The sequence below is a fragment of the Entelurus aequoreus genome, linkage group LG17 (genome assembly GCF_033978785.1).
Source record: "Entelurus aequoreus isolate RoL-2023_Sb linkage group LG17, RoL_Eaeq_v1.1, whole genome shotgun sequence".
Taxonomy (NCBI): Eukaryota; Metazoa; Chordata; class Actinopteri; order Syngnathiformes; family Syngnathidae; genus Entelurus; species Entelurus aequoreus.
The window spans coordinates 24359509-24385291 of NC_084747.1; the positions used below are offsets into that span (position 1 = coordinate 24359509).

Genomic DNA, 25783 nt, shown 5'->3' on the forward strand with positions numbered 1-25783 from the left:
GACACACAGATAGTCATGGTGAATAAAGACACACAGATAGTCATGGTGAATAAAGACACAGATAGTCATCAAGAATAAAGACACAGATAGTCATCAAGAATAAAGACACACAGATAGTCATCGTGAATAAAGACACAGATAGTCATGGTGAATAAAGACAAACAGATAGTCATGGTGAATAAAGACACACAGATAGTCATGGTGAATAAAGACACAGATAGTCATGGTGAATAAAGACACAGATAGTCATGGTGAATAAAGACGCAGATAGTCATGGTGAATAAAGACACAGATAGTCATCGTGAATAAAGACACACAGATAGTCATCATGAATAAAGACACCGATAGTCATGGTGAATAAAGACACACAGATAGTCATGGTGAATAAAGACACACAGATAGTCATGGTGAATAAAGACACACAGATAGTCATGGTGAATAAAGACACACAGATAGTCATGGTGAATAAAGACACATATAGTCATGGTGAATAAAGACACAGATAGTCATCGTGAATAAAGACACAGATAGTCATCGTGAACAAAGACAAACAGATAGTCATGGTGAATAAAGACACACAGATAGTCATGGTGAATAAAGACACACAGATAGTCATGGTGAATAAAGACACACAGATGGTCATGGTGAATAAAGACACACAGATAGTCATCATGAATAAAGACACACAGATAGTCATCGTGAATAAAGACACACAGATGGTCATGGTGAATAAAGACACACAGATAGTCATGGTGAATAAAGACACAGATAGTCATGGTGAATAAAGACACACAGATAGTCATGGTGAATAAAGACACACAGATGGTCATGGTGAATAAAGACACAGATAGTCATGGTGAATAAAGACACAGATAGTCATCAAGAATAAAGACACACAGATAGTCATCGTGAATAAAGACACAGATAGTCATGGTGAATAAAGACAAACAGATAGTCATGGTGAATAAAGACACACAGATAGTCATGGTGAATAAAGATACAAAGATAGTCATCGTGAATAAAGACACACAGATAGTCATCGTGAATAAAGACACAGAGTCATCATGAATAAAGACACACAGTCATCGTGAATAAAGACACACAGATAGTCATGGTGAATAAAGACACACAGATAGTCATGGTGAATAAAGACACACAGATAGTCATGGTGAATAAAGACACACAGATAGTCATGGTGAATAAAGACACACAGATAGTCATGGTGAATAAAGACACACAGATAGTCATGGTGAATAAAGACACACAGATAGTCATGGCGAATAAAGACACACAGATAGTCATGGTGAATAAAGACACAGATAGTCATTGTGAATAAAGACACAAAGATAGTCATGGTGAGTAAAGACACACAGATAGTCATCGTGAATAAAGACACACAGATAGTCATCGTGAATAAAGACACACAGATAGTCATGGTGAATAAAGACACACAGATAGTCATCATGAATAAAGATACAAAGATAGTCATCGTGAATAAAGACACACAGATAGTCATGGTGAATAAAGACACACAGATAGTCATGGTGAATAAAGACACACAGATAGTCATGGTGAATAAAGACACACAGATAGTCATGGTGAATAAAGACACACAGATAGTCATGGTGAATAAAGACACAGATAGTCATTGTGAATAAAGACACACACAGATAGTCATCGTGAATAAAGACACACAGATAGTCATGGTGAATAAAGACACACAGATAGTCATGGTGAATAAAGACACACAGATAGTCATGGTGAATAAAGACACACAGATAGTCATGGTGAATAAAGACACACAGATAGTCATGGTGAATAAAGACACACAGATAGTCATGGTGAATAAAGACACACAGGTAGTCATGGTGAATAAAGACACACAGGTAGTCATGGTGAATAAAGACACACAGATAGTCATGGTGAATAAAGACACACAGGTAGTCATGGTGAATAAAGACACAGATAGTCATCGTGAATAAAGACACAGATAGTCATGGTGAATAAAGACAAACAGATAGTCATGGTGAATAAAGACACACAGATAGTCATGGTGAATAAAGACACACAGATAGTCATGGTGAATAAAGACACAGATAGTCATGGTGAATAAAGACACAGATAGTCATCGTGAATAAAGACACACATAGTCATCGTGAATAAAGACAAACAGATAGTCATGGTGAATAAAGACACACAGATAGTCATCATGAATAAAGACACACAGATAGTCATGGTGAATAAAGACACACAGATAGTCATGGTGAATAAAGACACAGATAGTCATGGTGAATAAAGACACACAGATAGTCATGGTGAATAAAGACACACAGATGGTCATGGTGAATAAAGACACAGATAGTCATGGTGAATAAAGACACAGATAGTCATCAACAATAAAGACACACAGATAGTCATCGTGAATAAAGACAAACAGATAGTCATGGTGAATAAAGACACACAGATAGTCATGGTGAATAAAGACACACAGATAGTCATGGTGAATAAAGACACACAGATAGTCATGGTGAATAAAGACACAGATAGTCATGGTGAATAAAGACACACAGATAGTCATGGTGAATAAAGACACACAGATAGTCATGGTGAATAAAGACACAGATAGTCATGGTGAATAAAGACACAGATAGTCATCGTGAATAAAGACACAGATAGTCATCGTGAACAAAGACAAACAGATAGTCATGGTGAATAAAGACACACAGATAGTCATGGTGAATAAAGACACACAGATAGTCATGGTGAATAAAGACACACAGATGGTCATGGTGAATAAAGACACACAGATAGTCATCATGAATAAAGACACACAGATAGTCATCGTGAATAAAGACACACAGATGGTCATGGTGAATAAAGACACACAGATAGTCATGGTGAATAAAGACACAGATAGTCATGGTGAATAAAGACACACAGATAGTCATGGTGAATAAAGACACACAGATGGTCATGGTGAATAAAGACACAGATAGTCATGGTGAATAAAGACACAGATAGTCATCAAGAATAAAGACACACAGTCATCGTGAATAAAGACACAGATAGTCATGGTGAATAAAGACAAACAGATAGTCATGGTGAATAAAGACACACAGATAGTCATGGTGAATAAAGACACACAGATAGTCATGGTGAATAAAGACACACAGATAGTCATGGTGAATAAAGACACACAGATAGTCATGGTGAATAAAGACACACAGATAGTCATGGTGAATAAAGACACACAGATGGTCATGGTGAATAAAGACACAGATAGTCATGGTGAATAAAGACACAGATAGTCATCATGAATAAAGACACACAGATAGTCATGGTGAATAAAGACACACAGATAGTCATGGTGAATAAAGACACACAGGTAGTCATGGTGAATAAAGACACACAGGTAGTCATGGTGAATAAAGACACACAGATAGTCATGGTGAATAAAGACACACAGATAGTCATGGTGAATAAAGACACAGATAGTCATGGTGAATAAAGACGCAGATAGTCATGGTGAATAAAGACACAGATAGTCATCGTGAATAAAGACACACAGATAGTCATCATGAATAAAGACACCGATAGTCATGGTGAATAAAGACACACAGATAGTCATGGTGAATAAAGACACACAGATAGTCATGGTGAATAAAGACACAGATAGTCATGGTGAATAAAGACACACAGATAGTCATGGTGAATAAAGACACACAGATAGTCATGGTGAATAAAGACACAGATAGTCATGGTGAATAAAGACACAGATAGTCATCGTGAATAAAGACACAGATAGTCATGGTGAATAAAGACAAACAGATAGTCATGGTGAATAAAGACACACAGATAGTCATGGTGAATAAAGACACACAGATAGTCATGGTGAATAAAGACACAGATAGTCATGGTGAATAAAGACACAGATAGTCATCGTGAATAAAGACACAGATAGTCATCGTGAATAAAGACAAACAGATAGTCATGGTGAATAAAGACACACAGATAGTCATGGTGAATAAAGACACACAGATGGTCATGGTGAATAAAGACACACAGATAGTCATCATGAATAAAGACACACAGATAGTCATCGTGAATAAAGACACACAGATGGTCATGGTGAATAAAGACACACAGATAGTCATGGTGAATAAAGACACAGATAGTCATGGTGAATAAAGACACACAGATAGTCATGGTGAATAAAGACACACAGATGGTCATGGTGAATAAAGACACAGATAGTCATGGTGAATAAAGACACAGATAGTCATCAAGAATAAAGACACACAGATAGTCATCGTGAATAAAGACACAGATAGTCATGGTGAATAAAGACAAACAGATAGTCATGGTGAATAAAGACACACAGATGGTCATCATGAATAAAGACACACAGATAGTCATGGTGAATAAAGACACACAGATGGTCATCATGAATAAAGACACACAGATAGTCATGGTGAATAAAGACACAGATAGTCATGGTGAATAAAGACACACAGATAGTCATGGTGAATAAAGACACACAGATAGTCATGGTGAATAAAGACACACAGATGGTCATGGTGAATAAAGACACAGGTAGTCATGGTGACTAAAGACACACAGATAGTCATGGTGAATAAAGACAAACAGATAGTCATGGTGAATAAAGACACACAGATAGTCATGGTGAATAAAGACACACAGATAGTCATGGTGAATAAAGACACACAGATGGTCATGGTGAATAAAGACACACAGATAGTCATCATGAATAAAGACACACAGATAGTCATCGTGAATAAAGACACACAGATGGTCATGGTGAATAAAGACACACAGATAGTCATGGTGAATAAAGACACAGATAGTCATGGTGAATAAAGACACACAGATAGTCATGGTGAATAAAGACACACAGATGGTCATGGTGAATAAAGACACAGATAGTCATGGTGAATAAAGACACAGATAGTCATCAAGAATAAAGACACACAGATAGTCATTGTGAATAAAGACACAGATAGTCATGGTGAATAAAGACAAACAGATAGTCATGGTGAATAAAGACACACAGATAGTCATGGTGAATAAAGACACACAGATAGTCATGGTGAATAAAGACACACAGATAGTCATGGTGAATAAAGACGCAGATAGTCATGGTGAATCAAGACACAGATAGTCATCGTGAATAAAGACACACAGATAGTCATCATGAATAAAGACACCGATAGTCATGGTGAATAAAGAAACACAGATAGTCATGGTGAATAAAGACACACAGATAGTCATGGTGAATAAAGACACAGATAGTCATGGTGAATAAAGACACACAGATAGTCATGGTGAATAAAGACACACAGATAGTCATGGTGAATAAAGACACAGATAGTCATGGTGAATAAAGACACACAGATAGTCATGGTGAATAAAGACACACAGATAGTCATGGTGAATAAAGACACACAGATAGTCATCATGAATAAAGACACACAGATAGTCATGGTGAATAAAGACACACAGATAGTCATGGTGAATAAAGACACAGATAGTCATGGTGAATAAAGACACAGATAGTCATGGTGAATAAAGACACACAGATAGTCATGGTGAATAAAGACACACAGATAGTCATGGTGAATAAAGACACAGATAGTCATGGTGAATAAAGACACACAGATGGTCATGGTGAATAAAGACACAGGTAGTCATGGTGAATAAAGACACACAGATAGTCATGGTGAATAAAGACACACAGATAGTCATGTGAATAAAGACACACATAGTCATGGTGAATAAAGACACAGATAGTCATCGTGAATAAAGACACACAGATAGTCATGGGGAATAAAGACAGATAGTCATCGTGAATGAAGACACAGATAGTCATCGTGAATAAAGACACAGATAGTCATGGTGAATAAAGACACAATGATAGTCATCATGAATAAAGACACACAGTCCTCGTGAATAAAGACACACAGATAGTCATCGTGAATAAAGACACAAAGATAGTCATCATGAATAAAGATAAAGATAGTCATCGTGAATAAAGACACAAATAGTCATCGTGAATAAAGACACACAGATAGTCATGGTGAATAAAGACACAGATAGTCATCGTGAATAAAGATACAAAGATAGTCATCGTGAATAAAGACACACATATAGTCATGGTGAATAAAAACACACAGATAGTCATCGTGAATAAAGACACAAAGAGTCATCATGAATAAAGACACACAGTCATCGTGAATAAAGACACACAGATAGTCATCGTGAATAAAGACACAAAGATAGTCATGGTGAGTAAAGACACACAGATAGTCATCGTGAATAAAGACACAAAGAGTCATCATGAATAAAGACACACAGTCATCGTGAATAAAGACACACAGATAGTCATCGTGAATAAAGACACAAAGAGTCATCATGAATAAAGACACACAGTCATCGTGAATAAAGACACACAGATAGTCATCATGAATAAAGATACAAAGATAGTCATCATGAATAAAGACACACAGATAGTCATCATGAATAAAGATACAAAGATAGTCATCGTGAATAAAGACACACAGATAGTCATGGTGAATAAAGACACACAGATAGTCATGGTGAATAAAGACACACAGATAGTCATGGTGAATAAAGACACACAGATGGTCATGGTGAATAAAGACACACAGATAGTCATCATGAATAAAGACACACAGATAGTCATCGTGAATAAAGACACACAGATGGTCATGGTGAATAAAGACACACAGATAGTCATGGTGAATAAAGACACAGATAGTCATGGTGAATAAAGACACACAGATAGTCATGGTGAATAAAGACACACAGATGGTCATGGTGAATAAAGACACAGATAGTCATGGTGAATAAAGACACAGATAGTCATCAAGAATAAAGACACACAGTCATCGTGAATAAAGACACAGATAGTCATGGTGAATAAAGACAAACAGATAGTCATGGTGAATAAAGACACACAGATAGTCATGGTGAATAAAGACACACAGATAGTCATGGTGAATAAAGACACACAGATAGTCATGGTGAATAAAGACACACAGATAGTCATGGTGAATAAAGACACACAGATAGTCATGGTGAATAAAGACACACAGATGGTCATGGTGAATAAAGACACAGATAGTCATGGTGAATAAAGACACAGATAGTCATCATGAATAAAGACACACAGATAGTCATGGTGAATAAAGACACACAGATAGTCATGGTGAATAAAGACACACAGGTAGTCATGGTGAATAAAGACACACAGGTAGTCATGGTGAATAAAGACACACAGATAGTCATGGTGAATAAAGACACACAGATAGTCATGGTGAATAAAGACACAGATAGTCATGGTGAATAAAGACGCAGATAGTCATGGTGAATAAAGACACAGATAGTCATCGTGAATAAAGACACACAGATAGTCATCATGAATAAAGACACCGATAGTCATGGTGAATAAAGACACACAGATAGTCATGGTGAATAAAGACACACAGATAGTCATGGTGAATAAAGACACAGATAGTCATGGTGAATAAAGACACACAGATAGTCATGGTGAATAAAGACACACAGATAGTCATGGTGAATAAAGACACAGATAGTCATGGTGAATAAAGACACAGATAGTCATCGTGAATAAAGACACAGATAGTCATGGTGAATAAAGACAAACAGATAGTCATGGTGAATAAAGACACACAGATAGTCATGGTGAATAAAGACACACAGATAGTCATGGTGAATAAAGACACAGATAGTCATGGTGAATAAAGACACAGATAGTCATCGTGAATAAAGACACAGATAGTCATCGTGAATAAAGACAAACAGATAGTCATGGTGAATAAAGACACACAGATAGTCATGGTGAATAAAGACACACAGATGGTCATGGTGAATAAAGACACACAGATAGTCATCATGAATAAAGACACACAGATAGTCATCGTGAATAAAGACACACAGATGGTCATGGTGAATAAAGACACACAGATAGTCATGGTGAATAAAGACACAGATAGTCATGGTGAATAAAGACACACAGATAGTCATGGTGAATAAAGACACACAGATGGTCATGGTGAATAAAGACACAGATAGTCATGGTGAATAAAGACACAGATAGTCATCAAGAATAAAGACACACAGATAGTCATCGTGAATAAAGACACAGATAGTCATGGTGAATAAAGACAAACAGATAGTCATGGTGAATAAAGACACACAGATGGTCATCATGAATAAAGACACACAGATAGTCATGGTGAATAAAGACACACAGATGGTCATCATGAATAAAGACACACAGATAGTCATGGTGAATAAAGACACAGATAGTCATGGTGAATAAAGACACACAGATAGTCATGGTGAATAAAGACACACAGATAGTCATGGTGAATAAAGACACACAGATGGTCATGGTGAATAAAGACACAGGTAGTCATGGTGACTAAAGACACACAGATAGTCATGGTGAATAAAGACAAACAGATAGTCATGGTGAATAAAGACACACAGATAGTCATGGTGAATAAAGACACACAGATAGTCATGGTGAATAAAGACACACAGATGGTCATGGTGAATAAAGACACACAGATAGTCATCATGAATAAAGACACACAGATAGTCATCGTGAATAAAGACACACAGATGGTCATGGTGAATAAAGACACACAGATAGTCATGGTGAATAAAGACACAGATAGTCATGGTGAATAAAGACACACAGATAGTCATGGTGAATAAAGACACACAGATGGTCATGGTGAATAAAGACACAGATAGTCATGGTGAATAAAGACACAGATAGTCATCAAGAATAAAGACACACAGATAGTCATTGTGAATAAAGACACAGATAGTCATGGTGAATAAAGACAAACAGATAGTCATGGTGAATAAAGACACACAGATAGTCATGGTGAATAAAGACACACAGATAGTCATGGTGAATAAAGAAACACAGATAGTCATGGTGAATAAAGACGCAGATAGTCATGGTGAATCAAGACACAGATAGTCATCGTGAATAAAGACACACAGATAGTCATCATGAATAAAGACACCGATAGTCATGGTGAATAAAGAAACACAGATAGTCATGGTGAATAAAGACACACAGATAGTCATGGTGAATAAAGACACAGATAGTCATGGTGAATAAAGACACACAGATAGTCATGGTGAATAAAGACACACAGATAGTCATGGTGAATAAAGACACAGATAGTCATGGTGAATAAAGACACACAGATAGTCATGGTGAATAAAGACACACAGATAGTCATGGTGAATAAAGACACACAGATAGTCATCATGAATAAAGACACACAGATAGTCATCATGAATAAAGACACACAGATAGTCATGGTGAATAAAGACACACAGATAGTCATGGTGAATAAAGACACAGATAGTCATGGTGAATAAAGACACAGATAGTCATGGTGAATAAAGACACACAGATAGTCATGGTGAATAAAGACACACAGATAGTCATGGTGAATAAAGACACAGATAGTCATGGTGAATAAAGACACACAGATGGTCATGGTGAATAAAGACACAGGTAGTCATGGTGAATAAAGACACACAGATAGTCATGGTGAATAAAGACACACAGATAGTCATGTGAATAAAGACACACATAGTCATGGTGAATAAAGACACAGATAGTCATCGTGAATAAAGACACACAGATAGTCATGGGGAATAAAGACAGATAGTCATCGTGAATGAAGACACAGATAGTCATCGTGAATAAAGACACAGATAGTCATGGTGAATAAAGACACAATGATAGTCATCATGAATAAAGACACACAGTCCTCGTGAATAAAGACACACAGATAGTCATCGTGAATAAAGACACAAAGATAGTCATCATGAATAAAGATAAAGATAGTCATCGTGAATAAAGACACAAATAGTCATCGTGAATAAAGACACACAGATAGTCATGGTGAATAAAGACACAGATAGTCATCGTGAATAAAGATACAAAGATAGTCATCGTGAATAAAGACACACATATAGTCATGGTGAATAAAAACACACAGATAGTCATCGTGAATAAAGACACAAAGAGTCATCATGAATAAAGACACACAGTCATCGTGAATAAAGACACACAGATAGTCATCGTGAATAAAGACACAAAGATAGTCATGGTGAGTAAAGACACACAGATAGTCATCGTGAATAAAGACACAAAGAGTCATCATGAATAAAGACACACAGTCATCGTGAATAAAGACACACAGATAGTCATCGTGAATAAAGACACAAAGAGTCATCATGAATAAAGACACACAGTCATCGTGAATAAAGACACACAGATAGTCATCATGAATAAAGATACAAAGATAGTCATCATGAATAAAGACACACAGATAGTCATCATGAATAAAGATACAAAGATAGTCATCGTGAATAAAGACACACAGATAGTCATTGTGAATAAAGACACACAGATAGTCATGGTGAATAAAGACACACAGATAGTCATGGTGAATAAAGACACACAGATAGTCATGGTGAATAAAGACACAGATAGTCATTGTGAATAAAGACACACAGAGTCATCGTGCATAAAGACACACAGATAGTCATCATGAATAAAGACACCGATAGTGATGGTGAATAAAGACACAGATAGTCATGGTGAATAAAGACACACAGATAGTCATGGTGAATAAAGACACACAGATGGTCATGGTGAATAAAGACACACAGATAGTCATCATGAATAAAGACACACAGATAGTCATCGTGAATAAAGACACACAGATAGTCATGGTGAATAAAGACACACAGATAGTCATGGTGAATAAAGACACACAGATAGTCATGGTGATTAAAGACACAGATAGTCATGGTGAATAAAGACACACAGATAGCCATGGTGAATAAAGACACACAGATAGTCATGGTGAATAAAGACACAGATAGTCATGGTGAATAAAGACACAGATAGTCATCGTGAATAAAGACACAGATAGTCATCGTGAATAAAGACAAACAGATAGTCATGGTGAATAAAGACACACAGATAGTCATGGTGAATAAAGACACACAGATAGTCATGGTGAATAAAGACACAGATAGTCATGGTGAATAAAGACACAGATAGTCATCGTGAATAAAGACAAACAGATAGTCATGGTGAATAAAGACACAGATAGTCATGGTGAATAAAGACACAAAGATAGTCATGGTGAATAAAGACACACAGATGGTCATGGTGAATAAAGACACACAGATAGTCATCATGAATAAAGACACACAGATAGTCATCGTGAATAAAGACACACAGATGGTCATGGTGAATAAAGACACACAGATAGTCATGGTGCATAAAGACACAGATAGTCATGGTGAATAAAGACACACAGATAGTCATGGTGAATAAAGACACACAGATAGTCATGGTGAATAAAGACACAGATAGTCATGGTGAATAAAGACACAGATAGTCATCAAGAATAAAGACACACAGATAGTCATCGTGAATAAAGACACAGATAGTCATGGTGAATAAAGACAAACAGATAGTCATGGTGAATAAAGACACACAGATAGTCATGGTGAATAAAGACACAGATAGTCATGGTGAATAAAGACACAGATAGTCATGGTGAATAAAGACGCAGATAGTCATGGTGAATAAAGACACAGATAGTCATCGTGAATAAAGACACACAGATAGTCATCATGAATAAAGACACCGATAGTCATGGTGAATAAAGACACACAGATAGTCATGGTGAATAAAGACACACAGATAGTCATGGTGAATAAAGACACAGATAGTCATGGTGAATAAAGACACACAGATAGTCATGGTGAATAAAGACACACAGATAGTCATGGTGAATAAAGACAGATAGTCATGGTGAATAAAGACACAGATAGTCATCGTGAATAAAGACACAGATAGTCATCGTGAACAAAGACAAACAGATAGTTATGGTGAATAAAGACACACAGATAGTCATGGTGAATAAAGACACACAGATAGTCATGGTGAATAAAGACACACAGATGGTCATGGTGAATAAAGACACACAGATAGTCATCATGAATAAAGACACACAGATAGTCATCGTGAATAAAGACACACAGATGGTCATGGTGAATAAAGACACACAGATAGTCATGGTGAATAAAGACACAGATAGTCATGGTGAATAAAGACACAGATAGTCATGGTGAATAAAGACACACAGATGGTCATGGTGAATAAAGACACAGATAGTCATGGTGAATAAAGACACAGATAGTCATCAAGAATAAAGACACACAGATAGTCATCGTGAATAAAGACACAGATAGTCATGGTGAATAAAGACAAACAGATAGTCATGGTGAATAAAGACACACAGATAGTCATGGTGAATAAAGATACAAAGATAGTCATCGTGAATAAAGACACACAGATAATCATGGTGAAAAAAGACACACAGATAGTCATGGTGAATAAAGACACACAGATAGTCATGGTGAATAAAGACACACAGATAGTCATGGTGAATAAAGACACAGATAGTCATGGTGAATAAAGACACAGATAGTCATGGTGAATAAAGACACAAAGATAGTCATGGTGAATAAAGACACACAGATAGTCATGGTGAATAAAGACACACAGATAGTCATGGTGAATAAAGACACACAGATGGTCATGGTGAATAAAGACACAGATAGTCATGGTGAATAAAGACACAGATAGTCATCAAGAATAAAGACACACAGATAGTCATTGTGAATAAAGACACAGATAGTCATGGTGAATAAAGACAAACAGATAGTCATGGTGAATAAAGACACACAGATAGTCATGGTGAATAAAGACACACAGATAGTCATGGTGAATAAAGACACACAGATAGTCATGGTGAATAACGACGCAGATAGTCATGGTGAATAAAGACACAGATAGTCATCGTGAATAAAGACACACAGATAGTCATCATGAATAAAGACACCGATAGTCATGGTGAATAAAGAAACACGGATAGTCATGGTGAATAAAGACACACAGATAGTCATGGTGAATAAAGACACAGATAGTCATGGTGAATAAAGACACACAGATAGTCATGGTGAATAAAGACACACAGATAGTCATGGTGAATAAAGACACATAGTCATGGTGAATAAAGACAAACAGATAGTCATGGTGAATAAAGACACACAGATAGTCATGGTGAATAAAGACACACAGATAGTCATGGTGAATAAAGACACACAGATAGTCATCATGAATAAAGACACACAGATAGTCATGGTGAATAAAGACACACAGATAGTCATGGTGAATAAAGACACAGATAGTCATGGTGAATAAAGACACAGATAGTCATGGTGAATAAAGACACACAGATAGTCATGGTGAATAAAGACACACAGATAGTCATGGTGAATAAAGACACAGATAGTCATGGTGAATAAAGACACACAGATGGTCATGGTGAATAAAGACACAGGTAGTCATGGTGAATAAAGACACACAGATAGTCATGGTGAATAAAGACACACAGATAGTCATGTGAATAAAGACACACATAGTCATGGTGAATAAAGACACACAGATAGTCATGGGGAATAAAGACAGATAGTCATCGTGAATGAAGACACAGATAGTCATCGTGAATAAAGACACAGATAGTCATGGTGAATAAAGACACAATGATAGTCATCATGAATAAAGACACACAGTCCTCGTGAATAAAGACACACAGATAGTCATCGTGAATAAAGACACAAAGATAGTCATCATGAATAAAGATAAAGATAGTCATCGTGAATAAAGACACAAATAGTCATCGTGAATAAAGACACACAGATAGTCATGGTGAATAAAGACAAACAGATAGTCATGGTGAATAAAGACACACAGATAGTCATGGTGAATAAAGACACACAGATAGTCATGGTGAATAAAGACACACAGATAGTCATCATGAATAAAGACACACAGATAGTCATGGTGAATAAAGACACACAGATAGTCATGGTGAATAAAGACACAGATAGTCATGGTGAATAAAGACACAGATAGTCATGGTGAATAAAGACACACAGATAGTCATGGTGAATAAAGACACACAGATAGTCATGGTGAATAAAGACACAGATAGTCATGGTGAATAAAGACACACAGATGGTCATGGTGAATAAAGACACAGGTAGTCATGGTGAATAAAGACACACAGATAGTCATGGTGAATAAAGACACACAGATAGTCATGTGAATAAAGACACACATAGTCATGGTGAATAAAGACACACAGATAGTCATGGGGAATAAAGACAGATAGTCATCGTGAATGAAGACACAGATAGTCATCGTGAATAAAGACACAGATAGTCATGGTGAATAAAGACACAATGATAGTCATCATGAATAAAGACACACAGTCCTCGTGAATAAAGACACACAGATAGTCATCGTGAATAAAGACACAAAGATAGTCATCATGAATAAAGATAAAGATAGTCATCGTGAATAAAGACACAAATAGTCATCGTGAATAAAGACACACAGATAGTCATGGTGAATAAAGACACAGATAGTCATCGTGAATAAAGATACAAAGATAGTCATCGTGAATAAAGACACACATATAGTCATGGTGAATAAAAACACACAGATAGTCATCGTGAATAAAGACACAAAGAGTCATCATGAATAAAGACACACAGATAGTCATCGTGAATAAAGACACAAAGATAGTCATGGTGAGTAAAGACACACAGATAGTCATCGTGAATAAAGACACAAAGAGTCATCATGAATAAAGACACACAGTCATCGTGAATAAAGACACACAGATAGTCATCATGAATAAAGATACAAAGATAGTCATCATGAATAAAGACACACAGATAGTCATCATGAATAAAGATACAAAGATAGTCATCGTGAATAAAGACACACAGATAGTCATTGTGAATAAAGACACACAGATAGTCATGGTGAATAAAGACACACAGATAGTCATGGTGAATAAAGACACACAGATAGTCATGGTGAATAAAGACACAGATAGTCATTGTGAATAAAGACACACAGAGTCATCATGCATAAAGACACACAGATAGTCATCATGAATAAAGACACCGATAGTGATAGTGAATAAAGACACAGATAGTCATGGTGAATAAAGACACACAGATAGTCATGGTGAATAAAGACACACAGATGGTCATGGTGAATAAAGACACACAGATAGTCATCATGAATAAAGACACACAGATAGTCATCGTGAATAAAGACACACAGATAGTCATGGTGAATAAAGACACACAGATAGTCATGGTGAATAAAGACACACAGATAGTCATGGTGATTAAAGACACAGATAGTCATGGTGAATAAAGACACACAGATAGCCATGGTGAATAAAGACACACAGATAGTCATGGTGAATAAAGACACAGATAGTCATGGTGAATAAAGACACAGATAGTCATCGTGAATAAAGACACAGATAGTCATCGTGAATAAAGACAAACAGATAGTCATGGTGAATAAAGACACACAGATAGTCATGGTGAATAAAGACACACAGATAGTCATGGTGAATAAAGACACAGATAGTCATGGTGAATAAAGACACAGATAGTCATGGTGAATAAAGACACAGATAGTCATCGTGAATAAAGACAAACAGATAGTCATGGTGAATAAAGACACACAGATAGTCATGGTGAATAAAGACACACAGATAGTCATGGTAAATAAATACACACAGATGGTCATGGTGAATAAAGACACACAGATAGTCATCATGAATAAAGACACACAGATAGTCATCGTGAATAAAGACACACAGATGGTCATGGTGAATAAAGACACACAGATAGTCATGGTGAATAAAGACACAGATAGTCATGGTGAATAAAGACACACAGATAGTCATGGTGAATAAAGACACACAGATAGTCATGGTGAATAAAGACACAGATAGTCATGGTGAATAAAGACACAGATAGTCATCAAGAATAAAGACACACAGATAGTCATCGTGAATAAAGACACAGATAGTCATGGTGAATAAAGACAAACAGATAGTCATGGTGAATAAAGACACACAGATAGTCATGGTGAATGAAGACACAGATAGTCATGGTGAATAAAGACACAGATAGTCATGGTGAATAAAGACGCAGATAGTCATGGTGAATAAAGACACAGATAGTCATCGTGAATAAAGACACACAGATAGTCATCATGAATAAAGACACCGATAGTCATGGTGAATAAAGACACACAGATAGTCATGGTGAATAAAGACACACAGATAGTCATGGTGAATAAAGACACAGATAGTCATGGTGAATAAAGACACACAGATAGTCATGGTGAATAAAGACACACAGATAGTCATGGTGAATAAAGACACATATAGTCATGGTGAATAAAGACACAGATAGTCATCGTGAATAAAGACACAGATAGTCATCGTGAACAAAGACAAATAGATAGTCATGGTGAATAAAGACACACAGATAGTCATGGTGAATAAAGACACACAGATAGTCATGGTGAATAAAGACACACAGATGGTCATGGTGAATAAAGACACACAGATAGTCATCATGAATAAAGACACACAGATAGTCATCGTGAATAAAGACACACAGATGGTCATGGTGAATAAAGACACACAGATAGTCATCATGAATAAAGACACACAGATAGTCATGGTGAATAAAGACACAGATAGTCATGGTGAATAAAGACACACAGATAGTCATGGTGAATAAAGACACACAGATGGTCATGGTGAATAAAGACACAGATAGTCATGGTGAATAAAGACACAGATAGTCATCAAGAATAAAGACACACAGATAGTCATCGTGAATAAAGACACAGATAGTCATGGTGAATAAAGACAAACAGATAGTCATGGTGAATAAAGACACACAGATAGTCATGGTGAATAAAGATACAAAGATAGTCATCGTGAATAAAGACACACAGATAATCATGGTGAAAAAAGACACACAGATAGTCATGGTGAATAAAGACACACAGATAGTCATGGTGAATAAAGACACAGATAGTCATGGTGAATAAAGACACAGATAGTCATGGTGAATAAAGACACACAGATAGTCATGGTGAATAAAGACACACAGATAGTCATGGTGAATAAAGACACACAGATAGTCATGGTGAATAAAGACACACAGATGGTCATGGTGAATAAAGACACAGATAGTCATGGTGAATAAAGACACAGATAGTCATCAAGAATAAAGACACACAGATAGTCATTGTGAATAAAGACACAGATAGTCATGGTGAATAAAGACAAACAGATAGTCATGGTGAATAAAGACACACAGATAGTCATGGTGAATAAAGACACACAGATAGTCATGGTGAATAAAGACACACAGATAGTCATGGTGAATAAAGACACACAGATAGTCATGGTGAATAAAGACGCAGATAGTCATGGTGAATAAAGACACAGATAGTCATCGTGAATAAAGACACACAGATAGTCATCATGAATAAAGACACCGATAGTCATGGTGAATAAAGAAACACAGATAGTCATGGTGAATAAAGACACACAGATAGTCATGGTGAATAAAGACACAGATAGTCATGGTGAATAAAGACACACAGATAGTCATGGTGAATAAAGACACACAGATAGTCATGGTGAATAAAGACACAGATAGTCATGGTGAATAAAGACAAACAGATAGTCATGGTGAATAAAGACACACAGATAGTCATGGTGAATAAAGACACACAGATAGTCATGGTGAATAAAGACACACAGATAGTCATCATGAATAAAGACACACAGATAGTCATGGTGAATAAAGACACACAGATAGTCATGGTGAATAAAGACACAGATAGTCATGGTGAATAAAGACACAGATAGTCATGGTGAATAAAGACACACAGATAGTCATGGTGAATAAAGACACACAGATAGTCATGGTGAATAAAGACACAGATAGTCATGGTGAATAAAGACACACAGATGGTCATGGTGAATAAAGACACAGGTAGTCATGGTGAATAAAGACACACAGATAGTCATGGTGAATAAAGACACACAGATAGTCATGTGAATAAAGACACACATAGTCATGGTGAATAAAGACACAGATAGTCATCGTGAATAAAGACACACAGATAGTCATGGGGAATAAAGACAGATAGTCATCGTGAATGAAGACACAGATAGTCATCGTGAATAAAGACACAGATAGTCATGGTGAATAAAGACACAATGATAGTCATCATGAATAAAGACACACAGTCCTCGTGAATAAAGACACACAGATAGTCATCGTGAATAAAGACACAAAGATAGTCATCATGAATAAAGATAAAGATAGTCATCGTGAATAGAGACACAAATAGTCATCGTGAATAAAGACACACAGATAGTCATGGTGAATAAAGACACAGATAGTCATCGTGAAAAAAGATACAAAGATAGTCATCGTGAATAAAGACACACATATAGTCATGGTGAATAAAAACACACAGATAGTCATCGTGAATAAAGACACAAAGAGTCATCATGAATAAAGACACACAGTCATCGTGAATAAAGACACACAGATAGTCATCGTGAATAAAGACACAAAGATAGTCATGGTGAGTAAAGACACACAGATAGTCATCGTGAATAAAGACACAAAGAGTCATCATGAATAAAGACACACAGTCATCGTGAATAAAGACACACAGATAGTCATCATGAATAAAGATACAAAGATAGTCATCATGAATAAAGACACACAGATAGTCATCATGAATAAAGATACAAAGATAGTCATCGTGAATAAAGACACACAGATAGTCATTGTGAATAAAGACACACAGATAGTCATGGTGAATAAAGACACACAGATAGTCATGGTGAATAAAGACACACAGATAGTCATGGTGAATAAAGACACAGATATTCATTGTGAATAAAGACACACAGAGTCATCGTGCATAAAGACACACAGATAGTCATCATGAATAAAGACACCGATAGTGATAGTGAATAAAGACACAGATAGTCATGGTGAATAAAGACACACAGATAGTCATGGTGAATAAAGACACACAGATGGTCATGGTGAATAAAGACACACAGATAGTCATCATGAATAAAGACACACAGATAGTCATCGTGAATAAAGACACACAGATAGTCATGGTGAATAAAGACACACAGATAGTCATGGTGAATAAAGACACACAGATAGTCATGGTGATTAAAGACACAGATAGTCATGGTGAATAAAGACACACAGATAGCCATGGTGAATAAAGACACACAGATAGTCATGGTGAATAAAGACACAGATAGTCATGGTGAATAAAGACACAGATAGTCATGGTGAATAAAGACACAGATAGTCATCGTGAATAAAGACACAGATAGTCATCGTGAATAAAGACAAACAGATAGTCATGGTGAATAAAGACACACAGATAGTCATGGTGAATAAAGACACAGATAGTCATGGTGAATAAAGACACAGATAGTCATCGTGAATAAAGACACAGATAGTCATGGTGAATAAAGACACAGATAGTCATCGTGAATAAAGACAAACAGATAGTCATGGTGAATAAAGACACACAGATAGTCATGGTGAATAAAGACACACAGATAGTCATGGTGAATAAAGACACACAGATGGTCATGGTGAATAAAGACACACAGATAGTCATCATGAATAAAGACACACAGATAGTCATCGTGAATAAAGACACACAGATGGTCATGGTGAATAAAGACACACAGATAGTCATGGTGAATAAAGACACAGATAGTCATGGTGAATAAAGACACACAGATAGTCATGGTGAATAAAGACACACAGATAGTCATGGTGAATAAAGACACAGATAGTCATGGTGAATAAAGACACAGATAGTCATCAAGAATAAAGACACACAGATAGTCATCGTGAATAAAGACACAGATAGTCATGGTGAATAAAGACACAGATAGTCATCAAGAATAAAGACACACAGATAGTCATCGTGAATAAAGACACAGATAGTCATGGTGAATAAAGACAAACAGATAGTCATGGTGAATAAAGACACACAGATAGTCATGGTGAATAAAGACACAGATAGTCATGGTGAATAAAGACACAGATAGTCATGGTGAATAAAGACGCAGATAGTCATGGTGAATAAAGACACAGATAGTCATCGTGAATAAAGACACCGATAGTCATGGTGAATAAAGACACACAGATAGTCATGGTGAATAAAGACACACAGATAGTCATGGTGAATAAAGACACAGATAGTCATGGTGAATAAAGACACACAGATAGTCATGGTGAATAAAGACACACAGATAGTCATGGTGAATAAAGACACACAGATAGTCATGGTGAATAAAGACACAGATAGTCATGGTGAATAAAGACACAGATAGTCATCGTGAATAAAGACACAGATAGTCATCGTGAACAAAGACAAACAGATAGTCATGGTGAATAAAGACACACAGATAGTCATGGTGAATAAAGACACACAGATAGTCATGGTGAATAAAGACACACAGATGGTCATGGTGAATAAAGACACACAGATAGTCATCATGAATAAAGACACACAGATAGTCATCGTGAATAAAGACACACAGATGGTCATGGTGAATAAAGACACACAGATAGTCATGGTGAATAAAGACACAGATAGTCATGGTGAATAAAGACACAGATAGTCATCAAGAATAAAGACACACAGATAGTCATCGTGAATAAAGACACAGATAGTCATGGTGAATAAAGACAAACAGATAGTCATGGTGAATAAAGACACACAGATAGTCATGGTGAATAAAGACACACAGATGGTCATGGTGAATAAAGACACAGATAGTCATGGTGAATAAAGACACAGATAGTCATCAAGAATAAAGACACACAGATAGTCATCGTGAATAAAGACACAGATAGTCATGGTGAATAAAGACAAACAGATAGTCATGGTGAATAAAGACACACAGATAGTCATGGTGAATAAAGATACAAAGATAGTCATCGTGAATAAAGACACACAGATAATCATGGTGAAAAAAGACACACAGATAGTCATGGTGAATAAAGACACACAGATAGTCATGGTGAATAAAGACACACAGATAGTCATGGTGAATAAAGACACAGATAGTCATGGTGAATAAAGACACAGATAGTCATGGTGAATAAAGACACACAGATAGTCATGGTGAATAAAGACACACAGATAGTCATGGTGAATAAAGACACACAGATAGTCATGGTGAATAAAGACACACAGATGGTCATGGTGAATAAAGACACAGATAGTCATGGTGAATAAAGACACACAGATAGTCATGGTGAATAAAGACACAGATAGTCATGGTGAATAAAGACACACAGATAGTCATGGTGAATAAAGACACACATAGTCATGGTGAATAAAGACACACAGATAGTCATGGTGAATAAAGACACAGATAGTCATGGTGAATAAAGACACACAGATAGTCATCGTGAATAAAGACACAGATGGTCATGGTGAATAAAGACACAGATAGTCATGGTGAATAAAGACACACAGATAGTCATGGTGAATAAAGACACAGATAGTCATGGTGAATAAAGACACACAGATAGTCATGGTGAATAAAGACACAGATAGTCATGGTGAATAAAGACACACAGATAGTCATGGTGAATAAAGACACACAGATAGTCATGGTGAATAAAGACACACAGATGGTCATGGTGAATAAAGACACAGATAGTCATGGTGAATAAAGACACAGATAGTCATCAAGAATAAAGACCCACAGATAGTCATCGTGAATAAAGACACAGATAGTCATGGTGAATAAAGACAAACAGATAGTCATGGTGAATAAAGACACACAGATAGTCATGGTGAATAAAGATACAAAGATAGTCATCGTGAATAAAGACACACAGATAATCATGGTGAAAAAAGACACACAGATAGTCATGGTGAATAAAGACACACAGATAGTCATGGTGAATAAAGACACACTGATAGTCATGGTGAATAAAGACACAGATAGTCATGGTGAATAAAGACACAGATAGTCATGGTGAATAAAGACACACAGATAGTCATGGTGAATAAAGACACACAGATAGTCATGGTGAATAAAGACACACAGATAGTCATGGTGAATAAAGACACACAGATGGTCATGGTGAATAAAGACACAGATAGTCATGGTGAATAAAGACACACAGATAGTCATGGTGAATAAAGACACAGATAGTCATGGTGAATAAAGACACACAGATAGTCATGGTGAATAAAGACACACATAGTCATGGTGAATAAAGACACACAGATAGTCATGGTGAATAAAGACACAGATAGTCATGGTGAATAAAGACACACAGATAGTCATCGTGAATAAAGACACGGATGGTCATGGTGAATAAAGACACAGATAGTCATGGTGAATAAAGACACACAGATAGTCATGGTGAATAAAGACACAGATAGTCATGGTGAATAAAGACACACAGATAGTCATGGTGAATAAAGACACAGATAGTCATGGTGAATAAAGACACACAGATAGTCATGGTGAATAAAGACACACAGATAGTCATGGTGAATAAAGACACACAGATAGTCATGGTGAATAAAGGACACACAGATGGTCATGGTGAATAAAGACACAGATAGTCATGGTGAATAAAGACACACAGATAGTCATGGTGAATAAAGACACACAGATAGTCATGTGAATAAAGACACACATAGTCATGGTGAATAAAGACACACAGATAGTCATGGTGAATAAAGACACAGATAGTCATGGTGAATAAAGACACAGATAGTCATGGTGAATAAAGACACACAGATAGTCATCGTGAATAAAGACACAGATGGTCATGGTGAATAAAGACACACAGATAGTCATGGTGAATAAAGACACACAGATAGTCATGGTGAATAAAGACACACAGATAGTCATGGTGAATAAAGACACAGATAGTCATGGTGAATAAAGACACACAGATAGTCATGGTGAATAAAGACACAGATAGTCATGGTGAATAAAGACACACAGATAGTCATGGTGAATAAAGACACACAGATAGTCATGGTGAATAAAGACACACAGATAGTCATGGTGAATAAAGACACACAGATGGTCATGGTGAATAAAGACACAGATAGTCATGGTGAATAAAGACACACAGATAGTCATGGTGAATAAAGACACAGATAGTCATGGTGAATAAAGACACACAGATAGTCATGTGAATAAAGACACACATAGTCATGGTGAATAAAGACACACAGATAGTCATGGTGAATAAAGACACAGATAGTCATGGTGAATAAAGACACACAGATAGTCATCGTGAATAAAGACACAGATAGTCATGGTGAATAAAGACACACAGATAGTCATGGTGAATAAAGACACAGATAGTCATGGTGAATAAAGACACACAGATAGTCATGGTGAATAAAGACACACGGATAGTCATGGTGAATAAAGACACACAGATAGTCATGGTGAATAAAGACACACAGATGGTCATGGTGAATAAAGACACAGATAGTCATGGTGAATAAAGACACACAGATTGTCATGGTGAATAAAGACACACAGATAGTCATGGTGAATAAAGACACACAGATAGTCATGGTGAATAAAGACACACAGATAGTCATGGTGAATAAAGACACACAGATAGTCATGGTGAATAAAGACACACAGATGGTCATGGTGAATAAAGACACAGATAGTCATGGTGAATAAAGACACACAGATAGTCATGGTGAATAAAGACACACAGATAGTCATGGTGAATAAAGGACACACAGATGGTCATGGTGAATAAAGACACAGATAGTCATGGTGAATAAAGACACACAGATAGTCATGGTGAATAAAGACACAGATAGTCATGGTGAATAAAGACACACAGATAGTCATGTGAATAAAGACACACATAGTCATGGTGAATAAAGACACACAGATAGTCATGGTGAATAAAGACACAGATAGTCATGGTGAATAAAGACACACAGATAGTCATCGTGAATAAAGACACACAGATAGTCATCGTGAATAAAGACACAGATGGTCATGGTGAATAAAGACACACAGATAGTCATGGTGAATAAAGACACACAGATAGTCATGGTGAATAAAGACACACAGATAGTCATGGTGAATAAAGACACAGATAGTCATGGTGAATAAAGACACACAGATAGTCATGGTGAATAAAGACACAGATAGTCATGGTGAATAAAGACACACAGATAGTCATGGTGAATAAAGACACACAGATAGTCATGGTGAATAAAGACACACAGATAGTCATGGTGAATAAAGACACACAGATGGTCATGGTGAATAAAGACACAGATAGTCATGGTGAATAAAGACACACAGATTGTCATGGTGAATAAAGACACACAGATAGTCATGGTGAATAAAGACACACAGATAGTCATGGTGAATAAAGACACACAGATGGTCATGGTGAATAAAGACACACAGATAGTCATGGTGAATAAAGGACACACAGATGGTCATGGTGAATAAAGACACAGATAGTCATGGTGAATAAAGACACACAGATAGTCATGGTGAATAAAGACACAGATAGTCATGGTGAATAAAGACACACAGATAGTCATGTGAATAAAGACACACATAGTCATGGTGAATAAAGACACACAGATAGTCATGGTGAATAAAGACACAGATAGTCATGGTGAATAAAGACACACAGATAGTCATCGTGAATAAAGACACAGATAGTCATGGTGAATAAAGACACACAGATAGTCATGGTGAATAAAGACACAGATAGTCATGGTGAATAAAGACACACAGATAGTCATGGTGAATAAAGACACACAGATAGTCATGGTGAATAAAGACACACAGATAGTCATGGTGAATAAAGACACACAGATGGTCATGGTGAATAAAGACACAGATAGTCATGGTGAATAAAGACACACAGATTGTCATGGTGAATAAAGACACACAGATAGTCATGGTGAATAAAGACACACAGATAGTCATGGTGAATAAAGACACACAGATAGTCATGGTGAATAAAGACACACAGATAGTCATGGTGAATAAAGACACACAGATGGTCATGGTGAATAAAGACACAGATAGTCATGGTGAATAAAGACACACAGATAGTCATGGTGAATAAAGACACACAGATAGTCATGGTGAATAAAGGACACACAGATGGTCATGGTGAATAAAGACACAGATAGTCATGGTGAATAAAGACACACAGATAGTCATGGTGAATAAAGACACAGATAGTCATGGTGAATAAAGACACACAGATAGTCATGTGAATAAAGACACACATAGTCATGGTGAATAAAGACACACAGATAGTCATGGTGAATAAAGACACAGATAGTCATGGTGAATAAAGACACACAGATAGTCATCGTGAATAAAGACACAGATGGTCATGGTGAATAAAGACACACAGATAGTCATGGTGAATAAAGACACACAGATAGTCATGGTGAATAAAGACACACAGATAGTCATGGTGAATAAAGACACACAGATAGTCATCGTGAATAAAGACACAGATGGTCATGGTGAATAAAGACACACAGATAGTCATGTGAATAAAGACACACAGATAGTCATCGTGAATAAAGACACAGATGGTCATGGTGAATAAAGACACACAGATAGTCATGGTGAAT

General features: G+C 36.4%; 1 protein-coding gene across 7 annotated transcripts in view; it reads left to right on the top strand.

The window, feature by feature from the left end:
• The window catches only part of LOC133632729 (putative histone-lysine N-methyltransferase PRDM6), a 157888-nt gene that overhangs the window by 122893 nt on the left and 9212 nt on the right, over nt 1-25783 (top strand). The window lies entirely within an intron of this gene.